The sequence below is a fragment of the Rattus norvegicus genome, chromosome 1 (assembly GCF_021556685.1).
Source record: "Rattus norvegicus strain SHRSP/BbbUtx chromosome 1, alternate assembly SHRSP_T2T, whole genome shotgun sequence".
Taxonomy (NCBI): Eukaryota; Metazoa; Chordata; class Mammalia; order Rodentia; family Muridae; genus Rattus; species Rattus norvegicus.
Window position 1 is genome coordinate 59968504 of NC_141534.1, and position 12005 is coordinate 59980508.

General features: G+C 46.1%; 1 pseudogene across 1 annotated transcript; it reads left to right on the forward strand.

Annotated features, from left to right (window-relative positions):
- Positions 1–1344: 1344 nt before the first annotated feature.
- LOC148007048 (sperm motility kinase Y pseudogene) lies at positions 1345–9492 on the forward strand (annotated as a pseudogene). The gene is made up of 4 exons (XR_015646136.1): positions 1345–1923; positions 3002–4594; positions 5308–8571; positions 8688–9492. The product of XR_015646136.1 is annotated as a sperm motility kinase Y pseudogene (transcript).
- The last annotated feature ends 2513 nt before the right edge of the window (positions 9493–12005 follow it).

The following is a 12005-nucleotide window of genomic DNA, read 5'->3' on the forward strand; positions in this document are numbered from 1 at the left end:
TTTGGAATCTCCAGTGCTAAACACTGTCTCTTCCTTTGCAGAACTGAAACATAATAAAAATTCACACTTCACAGTACACTGAATAGCAGTAATCGCGAAAGGTGTAAATAGAACCGATGAGTACCAGAGTATGTGGATTGATGTTATATGAAATGTGTTTGAATGCCGTGCAGTATCCTCTTCCATGTACCTACATACTGAGCAATGACCCTGTACAATTTCTCTCTAGACAGAACCATCTGGAATTCACTCACTGAGGGACTTATGCCCTGGAGTGGCAGCTACAGGTAGGACTTGTGCAACCATGTCACAAATCGAAGAGACAGAGATGCATGGATTAAATGGAGAGAAGCAGATTAGAATGGTCGAGAGGCTAACCTGCCAACAACTCCAAACCCACAGCAGGATGACAATGGAGAACAGCGAGCAGTTTCCCAGCCAGCCTCACTCTCCATAGCCAGACTTCTTCCAGTCCTTCCATTTTCCCAAGGAAAGAAAAGTTCAAAAAGCAGGGACAGGGAAAGAAAAACTGCTCTACTCCCAGGAGCCAAGGGCAAACCCCCTGGCACCTCCCTGTCTGAGCCCATAACCAGCCACAGCCCAGTCCTGGGATCATCTCTAGAGGCTCAGGGACCCAGGCAGATGAGCCCTGAATCACAAAGGGTTCCTCTACAGCATTCTATGGGTGTCAGTCTTGAGTCCCTGAGCCTGAGGTGCTCTGCACAGCTATTCAGAGAAGCCTTCTCCTGATCTCTGTACAAAGATCTCTGTGTTGGATGTCAGAGGAGAGTGTCCACCCAGCATGGGTTGGGGCTCTGGCCCTCTAATCTGTTGGTCCATGTTAACTTCTCCACAGAGAAAGCTTATGAGCTTTGCTGATGCATCCATTAGGCGTTTGGGGGATTCAAACTCAAGTCTCTGCCTAGTCCTGCAGCTTTGTCTCAGGTGTTTGATGATAACCTAGAACCTTTCTGAGGACTTATGAGAACAGTGTCTTCTTGATGGGTCAGTTTAGAAACAGCTTTGTCTTTAAAAAAAGAAAACTATACCATCAGTTTGAGGCTAATCCGTCAGAATTCAAAGAAAACGTGACACCCTGAGTGTAGACATGAGGACTTTAAAGCAGGATGCAGAGTAAACATTCAAAACAGAGAACTAGGGACAGCTAAACATCTTACAGGGTTTTATTTCTAACAGCCTAAAGTCTTTCCATAGCCCATAGAAGCCACGGTCTCAGAGTCCTTCCCAACCATGTTGACAGGTCCTATTGTGACCTCATGAGGAGCGATTGTGAGGTGGCCCAGCAAACACATATTAAGCTGTTGCCAGGCCTGGAATTCTTTGAGTGCTTTGAGAGGAGGTGTGGAGTGGAGCCCTCTGCGACTTGGTTGTATCTAGTGAGCTGTGTGTGGTTGTATCGAATTTTACTGTACTGTGTATATGTGTATGTATCAGTGTGTGTAAGAGAGTGTGTGTTGACAGATTGGCCTGTGTATGAGTGCGTCTACACTTTTGCCTGTGTGTTTGTCAGTATATGTAGGAGTGTGTGAGTTTACAGGTTTGTATGTGTGTATGTGTTTGTATGTGTGTATGTCTTCTTGTGCGTACGTGTATCCCTGTGTGTATGTGTGTATGTGTCTGACGTGTGTTTTTCCAGCTTTGCTTGTGTGTAAGTATGCGTGTTTTGTGTGAATCTGGGTGTTTGTAAGAGTTTGTGTGAGTATAAGTTCACTTCTGTGTATTTCTGTGTGTGTGCCTGTGTGTGTGTCTGTGCCTGTGTGAGTGCCTGTGTGTGTGTGTGTGTGTGTCTGTGTGACTGTGTTTGCACGTGCCCATCCCCTTTTGCCCCTTGTATCTATATTACCTGCACCTCAGTGCAAGAGAGTATAGAGGCCAGAAGTCACCCTGGCTGCTCTTCCTGAGGTAGGTTCTCAACCTTATTTTCAAGACAGGCTCTCTCACTGGCCTGCAGCTGCCCAAGTATCTGGGCTGGCTGACCAGTCGCTCCCAGGCATTTGGTATGCCAACCACATAATATCAGTTTAAAGGCCTATGTAGATGGCTGGCTGCCTATTTCTTGATTTATTGATTGATTTTTGGATGACTTCAAGAGAAAGAATTAGGTCACATATTGCCACGCCACTGGCTATTTCCTTATTGGGGTTTTGTTTTTTGTTTTATTTATTTATTTATTTATTTATTTATTTATTATGGATTGCTGGTTTCATTTTTTGGTGGTTTTTATGTTCTCACATGCTATATTACTGCTTTGATTATTTACGGTTCTGCAGTCGGATGATTAACTCTATCTCCATTTTCAATGTCCTGCGGTTTCATCCTTTTACATTATTCCTGTTTCTCTATTTATTGAGCACAAGCAATCATTGGCTTAGACTTGATACAAATTTGCCCTTTGTGACACTTTGACTCTTCGGCCTTTGTTTAAGGTTTACTATTCACTGATATTTAACTGCCTTATTCCTTGTGGTTGGTTAATTTTAATTTTCAGTGTTTTGCTCTGGAGAGTTGTGGATTTTTGTGGATCACTAGGTCCTGAAATTCAATGGAGTTTTCCCTTAAGTGTTGGCTTTTTATATTTGTTTGTTTTGTCCTATACTAATTCTTCCTCCTCTCGTTTCTTTCATCTGTTTTTTTTTTTTTTCTTCAATGAACATCTATTCATAGTATTGACCATCTTTGGCCGCCCAATCCTATTGTAGTATGACGATTTTTATTTTCATCATTGCATTTAGTATGTGTGTGCTCTTGGCTTTCTCTTTTGGGGTTGGTTATTTGGGTGGCTTTTACTTATGACTCTTCATATTTTCCCCTTAACTTTTTCATAATTTTGCTCTATTTTTCTAGTCTAGTTTTTACTTTGTCTTTGTTTGTTTTTTTTTCTTTTTCTTTTGTTTGTTTCTTTTAGGTACCACAAGTGTAATTTTAGCTCCTATATTGCTCCATCTTTTTCATTATTTGATTCCATTTTTGTTATTTTTAGGTAGCATTAGTACTGATAAAATGCCTACAGAGACTGAGGAGGAGTTACCAACCCCTACACCGGAGCCCAGTATCTCTGAGGAGGGCAACTTCCATTCCCAATACCAAGTATTGGGGACAATTGGGCAAGGGGGCAACGCCAAAGTCCTCCTGGCCCACCACCGGCTCACAGGAACCCCGGTGGCTGTCAAAGTTCTGCGAAAGGACAAGCAGTGGTTCCAGCCAGCCATGATGGAAGCAAACATAATGAGAAAGATCAACCACCCCAACATAGTGTCTCTCATACAAGTTATTGAAAAGGAAACGAGAATATACCTCATAATGGAGCTGGTGGAAGGCCAAGAACTCTACCAGTACATCAGAGAGTCAGGGCACATAGAGGAGGATGAGGCCCGGCAAATATTTGAACAGATATTGTCAGCAGTGAGCTACTGCCATGGAAAGGGGATTGTTCACCGAGACCTCAAACTGGACAATATAATGATTGATAAAAACAAAAAGGTCAAAGTCATCGACTTTGGGCTTAGCACCCAATTTCAACCTGGAAAAATGCTAAACCACCACTGCGGCACGTACTCTTTTGGTTCCCCTGAACTCCTCCTTGGCCATCGGTATGACGGGCCGAAGAATGATATGTGGATTATAGGAGTGGTCTTGTACTGTATGGTAGTGGGAAAGCTCCCATTTGATTCAGTGATCATTCAAGAACTGCAAAGACAAGTAGTGGCAGGGGTATATCCTGCTCCCTGTGGGGTTTCAAAAGAACTGGAGGACCTCCTTAGTAAATTACTGAGGGTAAATCCCAACTTTAGACCAACAGCAAGAAAGGCGATGAAACACCCTTGGTTCAAAGAACACTGGAACGGATTGATAGGTCCCTATGAAGAACTGCTTCCCCTCACACCAGACTCGGCCATTTTGGATGCCATGAAAAGCATTGGATTCCAAGCCTCTGTAGTAAAACACTCTTTAAAACAAAGAAAATATAATGAGGAAATGGCAACTTATTTCTTTCTACAAATGCAGGCTCTCCAGGGGGATGGCTGCACAGCCCAGGCACAGCAAGTGAGTCCCGTTGCAGCCCCATTCCCTAGCCTTGATCCTGCTGCTGCTTTTAGATTAGAACCAAAGAGGAGTGGAAGCCTGCCAGTCCTTGGCACCCTGCGGGTGTCATCCTCCCATGGTCACGTATCTCACTATGGCCAGAATGCTCATCCAAAAGGAGGCAAAAGATCCACTGTGGCTGGTCGTCTCAGGCCTCTACCGATGACACCTACACAGGACCACTATCACAAATGTGCCATGAGTGTCCCATGCATTCAAACAACAAGCATCTTCAGTGAGAAGAGTAGCAAGAAGGAAATCAAAGAAGACAACCCACTCTCCCACAGAGCCCCATTAGAGGATAAGCCCATCCCCAGCAGGGTCCGGCACAGAGGTTTTAAGGGGTGGACCAGGAATATAGCAAATGCCCTGATAAAGCTGTGTTGCTGCATGCCAAGGAGAAAGAAACCTCGCCTGGGGCAGAACAGAATCTCCCCCCAGAAATGAGCCACAGGGAGAGTCCAGAGAACAAGCAGCAGGCATAGCCCAGGTACCTTTGTGCTTTGTCCTTTTCAGTTTGCTCTATGCTGGTCCTTCCTCTTGTCTCTGGTTTCCATTTTCCCCACAATTCTTACCTTGTATCTGCTCTAAGTTCTTTATGAGGTTTCCCCAACACCAAGCCTTCTCCCTCTTCTTGATTTCTCCTCTTCCCAGCAGGGACCCAATAGGATTGATGAGTTCCACACTCTACATAGAGTTTTCTAGTTGGCCCATCCCTTCAGATGGACTCCAGCTCCCCCTTAGGCCAATAGCTCCCACAGGGTGAGGACAAGAGGTTCATGGGCTCATGGACTCCTCCAGGGGCTACTGATCTTTTCACATGTGGTCATCAATCACAAGTGCTGCAGAACAGAGTCTTATGTTTTCAAATGTAACATCCCATTCCATTAAGCCTCAAAACTAATTAACAAGGTTTGTCATTGAATAAGTATCAACAACCTAGTTTGTGGGTTATAGTTGATGGTCAGAATCCTGCATGCATGCATATTGTTTTGCATACTATTTTTTTTTGTTCCTAAGACCTAGTGATCTATTGAATTTTATAGGTAGTAGTTCTAAATGGTTTCTTTCAAAGACCTCAACTGAGAAGTAGAAAAAAGAAGTTATAATATAGTAAGGCAAATCAAAGCCCCAAATGGTAAGCTAAGAATTCTACCTCACTGTCTTTTTTGCTTGGAATAAATTGTTTTGTCTATTTCACAGTGTCATCTGGAAATTCTTTCATGTGCTCAGTATAAACAGTAGGTGATTTCAGCCACATGGCAATGGAAAAGACACCAGGAGAAACTAAAGCAGCAACAGGAGTAGCAACAATAGCAGAAGCAGCATTAGGCACAGCAGCAGCAGGAGGAGGAGAACGAGGAGCGTAGGATGAGGAGGAGGAGGAAGATGAAGAGAGGAGGAGAAAGAAGAGGAGGAGGAGGAAGAGAAGGAAGAGGAGGAGAAAGAGGTTGAAGAACAGCAGGGGGAAGATTTTGATTCCCTGTCCCCGTGAGAATTGCTGATGACTACTTCTGGACACAGATATCATGCTGAGAACTGTTTATCAAAATGATTTAACAGAATATTAATTTTCATAGAAGACATGTCAATGTTCCTGAGGGCATGCAGCCCTGGAAAAGAGAGCCAGATGGCAGAGGGAAGCAGTGTGGAATGTTCTTACTGAGGAAGACCTTCTCAAAGCTGATGATGTAATAGGTATGAAGGAGCATTTCATGGGAGTCACGGTCCCATGCCCCTGTGTCAGGGCACACAGAGCTCCTAGCCTTGCATCCTGCGTGAGAGGGGACCTGGAATATTCCCTGATCCCCACAGGGTCCTGGATTGCAAGGTTCCCCCTCAGTTATGGTCCTCCCTGTGCCTCATGGGGTACGCAGCTTCTACGGGCTGAATTTATATCAGTGATTAACTGGAGCTGGACCACAACCACACCACAGGCAAGCCCTGGGCACTGAGGACATTAAGAGCAGCAGACAACATCTCCTCCACTGCTTCTGACTCTGCTCCACAAGCCAAGGCAGCTCCCACACAGCAGGCATCCAGCCTAACTCCCAGCAGGGAGAGTGTGAGATGTCTGTTTATGAGCCCACAGGGACTACAGGATTCTGTGGGAAGACATCTGGTAGCTTCTGGAGCAGCTGCAGCAGCCAGGACACATGAACTACAGTGGAGGTGAGCTATAGGAACAGGTAGCAAAGAGCCTGATCTGGCCAATGCTGATCTGAATCCCTGAGTGCAGGCTGGAATGGTCACTCAGGGCTATTAGAGTGAAGGCCAGCCAAGGGCACACAATGTGTCACTAACATTCTCAAAGTCTTGTCCAGGAAAAAAACCACTGGCCTTGACCACTAAAGTTGAGTCCAGACTCATGGGCTACAGGATAGCAGATTGAACTGAGTCTGAATTCCCATGAGTATGACCTCTGGCTGCTCCCTAGGCTCAGTATAGATGAGCATGAGAAGGCACCATTGCTGTGTTTGCAGGAGTAGCAGAGAGCTCGGAATACATGACCCACTCCTAACCCAGACTGGAGCCACTCTGGGGAGGAGATGGCATCATTTGAGAGATGGGCTTATGCGGGACACTGTGCTCTGGTTTGTGGCACATACAGCTCCTGTCTTTCTTGCTGACAGTTCAGATCCTCAGCTGGCCTCATCACGGACAGTCCCATGAGGAGTGGGTGTTTGGTTCCTGCTCCCCAGTTAGGGCAGGAACAAGCCCAGACGCAGTGAGTAAGGACCGTGCTTCTGTCTTGACCCAGCTTCCTTGTCCTCCCCCCTCCCCCAACTCATATCAGGAGCCACCCAGAGACCTTCATAGGAGTGTGGGTCATGTTAATCGGAATGCACAGCTGGAGATTAAATTCTGGGTAAGGTCTCCATACAGCCCTGGTGGCTCCCACACCCTGCCTACCTAAGTTTTCCCAATTGGGTCCTCAGGGTCGTGGAGAATCTTCTACAGGCTGCCCTGAAGATACAGCCAGTTTCTTGGTAACATTGTGTTTAGCAGAGGTTCTCTGCTTCAGGCACAGAGCCTTCCAGTGAGAGGGTTTGCTGAGTAGCACACCAGGACCAGAAAAGTGTAGAGCCCTCCAGTGGTAGACATGAAGTACTGCAGGAGTTTATTTCCTGATTTCTTCACATCTACCTTGTTCTAAAGGCTTTTTGTCAGACACATAGGGACCTAAGAAACTTGAGTTTGCACCCCCATAGGGAACCCAGGACACTAAACCAGCAGCCCTGTTAAACGTCGGCAGAGGACAGTCTGGGCTCTGTGTTTATAGAATGGCTCTAGACTGGTATGAAGACTGATTGACCAGCCAGTCAAGGAGAGTTAGGGACAGTTAGAGACTTGGAGGAGAGCATGAGCGGCAGACACAGCAGAGTCCAGGCCAACAGTGGAACCAGTTCATTTAATAGAGAAGCATATGCCCTCCCAAAAGGCTGTCAGATTAAGGCACTGCACTGAAGACCTGACCCAATAACATGCCCAATTTATACATCACCCACCTGTGGCTTGTGGAGGGTCCTCAGGGTAGATCCTAAAGTCCATCATGGCTGAAAGGCAGAAGTTTGCACATCATTGCAATGTGGAGGCTACTCTCTGCTGATGGGACCCACACACTCTGTGAAAAAGTTTGCTTAAGTGAAAGTTGGCCGTCCTTGAACTCTCTGGTCTTCCAGGGTAGTGTGTGTTGACCACATGCAGAGCCATTCCTGAAAAACGTAAGAGCCAAAATTCAACAATAGGGAGAGAATCCTGTGCCAGATGGAATCCCTCAGGCCAGTGCGGATTCAGAGACATCCTATGCCATGGCATGGAGGCTCCCAAGAACTTCTAGGATCAATGTGATCCACACCAGAGGCCACAGTCTATCCTGGGAGAACATTAAAGTATCTGGAATTATCAGGGACCCTAAGGTAGGTTCCTCAGGATATGGAGCTGATGCATGGTGGGATGCTTGGAGGATACAGCCTAAGGCAACATAGAGGGAAGTGTGTTATGAGAGCTAACAGAGCAACCACACAGTCTGAGAACAAGTTTGCTTAAGTGAAATTTGGCCGTCCTTGAACTCTCTGTTTTTCCAGGGTAGGATGGCCTATCGGGCCCAGGACAGAGCGACTATGCCAGAATTACAATGGTCTGTAATAGAGATGGAGAAGGTGTCAGGATGGGACTTGGGCAGTGGATGGAGCTCTATGACTGCAAAGCCTGCCTAGGCTCCCAGGACCCAGAGCTGGCTGCTGCAGGAAGTCCTAGATCACAACTCTGCAGTTCCTCTTCCCAGGTCTTGCTTTTAACTACTGGACCCAACACAAAGCCTCCCTTGCAGGCTTACCAGAGCATGAAAACGAAATGGCCACCTCCTGTAACAAAAAACACTTCTAGAAGAGGAAGGAGACATCAATACATTCACAAAACCTTCAACTCGAAATCTGTCTTGCCAATAAGTGTGCAGGGATGAAGGTAAAGCAGATATTGAGGGACCAACCAATCAATGACTGACACAAAGTGAGATCTGTCTCATGTGACATATACAACCTCTGACGCTATTTATGATATTCTTTCTGATTTACTTGCAGACAGAAAAGTAGCACACCTGTCTCCAGAGGCTTTACTCAGCAGCTGAAAGCCACAGCCAATCCTCAGATGGAGCTCGGGAAGTCTTGTGGAAGAGTGGGGGGAGAGTGACAAGGAAACTGGTTGGGTTAAAACACTACAAGAAGTCCCCTACCGTCAGATACCTTGGACCATGGAGTATGCTAGAGCCTGTGCAACCAACCCCAGAGCCGGGTTAGCTATCTGCAGTTGGTCTCCATGTGGGTCATCTGACAAGTAGATCCAGGACTGTCTCAGTCTGTGTTGCCTGCCATTGGATCTGTTCCCCATACCCGGACTGCCTGATTGTAAATCTTTGGGGCAGAATGTGCTCGGTCCACCTGGGACTAGATGTCCCGGGGTGGTGTGGTACCCAGGGACTCTCCCCTTGTCCAAAGAGAAGGGAGAGCATTATGGTAGAAAGGATTTGTAAGGTGGGACTGGGAAGGGAAGAGGGAGAGTGACTGGGATCAGGATTTAACCTGAATAAAGAAGACTTTATTGGAAGTAAAAAAGTTAGCCTGGAAAATGGAAAGATTGATAAGTGGCTAAGAGCACTGAATGCACTTTCAGAGGTCCTGAGTTCAAATCCCAGCAAACCCATGGAGGCTCACAAATGTCTCTAATGACATCTGATGCCCTCTCTGGTCTTTCTAAATACAGCTACCCTGTACGTATGCATAACAAATGATTGATTGAATGAGTAAATGAATGAATGAATAAATAAATAAATTTTACCTAGTCTTAGTTATCAGGCAATGAATAAAATGTCGAGATTATGTTCAAACCCATGTCATGGATTGCCTGGATCTTTTAGATCTGCAGGAAACATCTCAACGAAGAACAAGAGAGGCTGGAGAAGAATGGGGAAGGGTTTGATCCCTGAAGTTCCTCAGTGTCCACTAGCACAGCAATTGTCCTTGGGAGATGACATCTTTCACTATTCCTGACTGTTGCACCAATCAGAATTACAAGCTCTGTGGATGAACCTGTAAAAAGGACAGTTGCTCTTGGGCCAATATGGAGGTTCCTGACCTCTCAGCAAACTCACTGCTGACTTTTGAGGTCTCTGGAGGGTGAGCAAAATGAAGACACACAGAGTAGCCTCAGGTTGAGTCAGCCAGGCCCAGGGGGCTCAGTGGTGTCTCTCAGATTCCCAGGCCCTCCCTGAGATTGAACACTCTACACAGTGTAAGAGGATTAGGGGATAACCAGGAAATGCAGTTGCTCAGGTGTCTGGCTCTGTAGGAGGGAAATAAATCACAGTGGGAAGCTTCAGGACAGTCAGGTTACCTGAGCCCTCCACAGAGTCTAAGTCCAGACTCACAGACATTCATCTGTCCACAAGTCTCCTAAACACAGGCCTTGACTGACCTGCAGTCCAGAGTATGTTATTATAAGCGTCACTTAGAGAGAGGACAAGCTTTCCAATTAGGCCTTTTCTGTGTCACACTGAGACTGGGTTTATGGTACAGCTGATGCAGATGGGGACTGGCCACAAGTGGCAGTCTATCGCAGATCATGAAATAAATAAATAAATAAATAAATAAATAAATAAATAAATAAATAAATAAGTAAATACCCACTTATCTCACTGCCTGCAATCCTCATTGTCACCACAAGGGAGCGCTGCTTTGACCTTCTCAGAAAGAAAAGCTGACTTCCCTCAGGGAAATGGATGGATGGATGGATGGATGGATGGATGGATGGATGGATGGATGGATGGATGGATGGATGGATGGATGGATGTGTGGGTGGGTGGGTGGGTGGATGGATGGATGGATGGATGGATGGATGGATGGATGGATGGATAGACAGAGAAGTGATTTGACTTAATCAGTTTCTTCCTTTCCTACTTTTCTGGTCGAAAACACACTGAACATGTCTGCTGCAATTGCTTGTTCTTCATTTCTGCTTTCTTTGGCTGTTCATTCAAGGCAGCTCCCTTAGAATCTGCTCATCTCAATAAAGGTCCATCTGTCCCACTGCACCAGCCTCAGGGATCCTGACCAATTGTGCCCACCATGCTGCACCTTCCTGAGAGTACCTACTAACTGTTCCTAGGTGGCATTTTTCAAAATCTAATTCAAAGATCTTGCCAGTCAGAACCCATTGTCTTTATTAACAACAAGTAGATATTTGCAGGGCTTCCTCACCTACACTTAATCAATCCCTTCTCTCAGTTGTCCATGTGGAAGCAAAGAAACTAGCAGCAGAACATGGATTATTCATCCAGGATATCAGCACCCCTAGAATTCTCATGAGATGGGCTGCTGTGACTGTGACACACGGGTGGCAGGGAGGCTTTGACACTGAACAAGCCCAGAATGCTGCCTCTGCTCACATTGTGCCAGCACCTTAGCCTACCTCTAGATGTCCTAAACTCTGAGAGGAGGAAGGAGATCTTCCTACATAGAAGATGTTCTCTGAATCTGTGCTGGCCAAGGTCAAGCCAGAGTGTTTGAACATGCCAGTTCTAGCCCCTGAGGGTTCTCTGCCTGTCTGGTGTTTGTTGTGCTTTATGTCTGGCAAGGTGAAGATGTGGCCCATACTAGGAATATCTTTGTAGACAACTGCCCTGGGTTCCCATGCTAAAATTCAATTAGGGACTGACAGGGACCTAAATAACAACAAGACAGTGCCAAGACCATGAGTTCCAAAATCAAGAGCAAATGGGGCCTTGATGCTATCCTGTGCTGATCTGACAGGAGTCAGCACACACAATTCTCCTGCACATCCAATGCCCCTTGGAAAAATCCTCTGTCAAGGGTAAGTGATGCCTCATGAGAATGAACTGTCAGCGTAGGACAAGACACTTGGGACTACTGTCCTGAACTCACCAGTCTCAGATGAATGGGCTTTGAAAAGTTTCAGGACACAGAATAGGGGTGTGTAAGCAAGTGCAGGTAATCCTTGGGTAACACATAGTTCCTGAGGAGGTTCTGAGAGCTGTTGGATCCACTCCTGGAAAAGGCAGCATTGTGTTCAGTGGGGTAAGAAAGCATGAGCCTGCTGATGTTTTCACAGTATTGCATGGGAACAGTAACAGTGCCCTTAGGAGCAGGATGTCCTAACACTCTCAGATCAAGCAGACAGCCTGGAGCCTATTAGGCCCATATCCCAAGAGAATGCCGCTCATGTGTGAAGCTTCTATAGCCAGGAAGCTGGAGCAGGGAACATTGACATTGTCTCAGTTAGGGGTTTACTGCTGAGAACAGACACACCATGACCAATGCAGCTCTTATGAGGACAACATTAATGGACACGGGATTGCAGGTTCAGAGACTCAGTCCAGTATCATC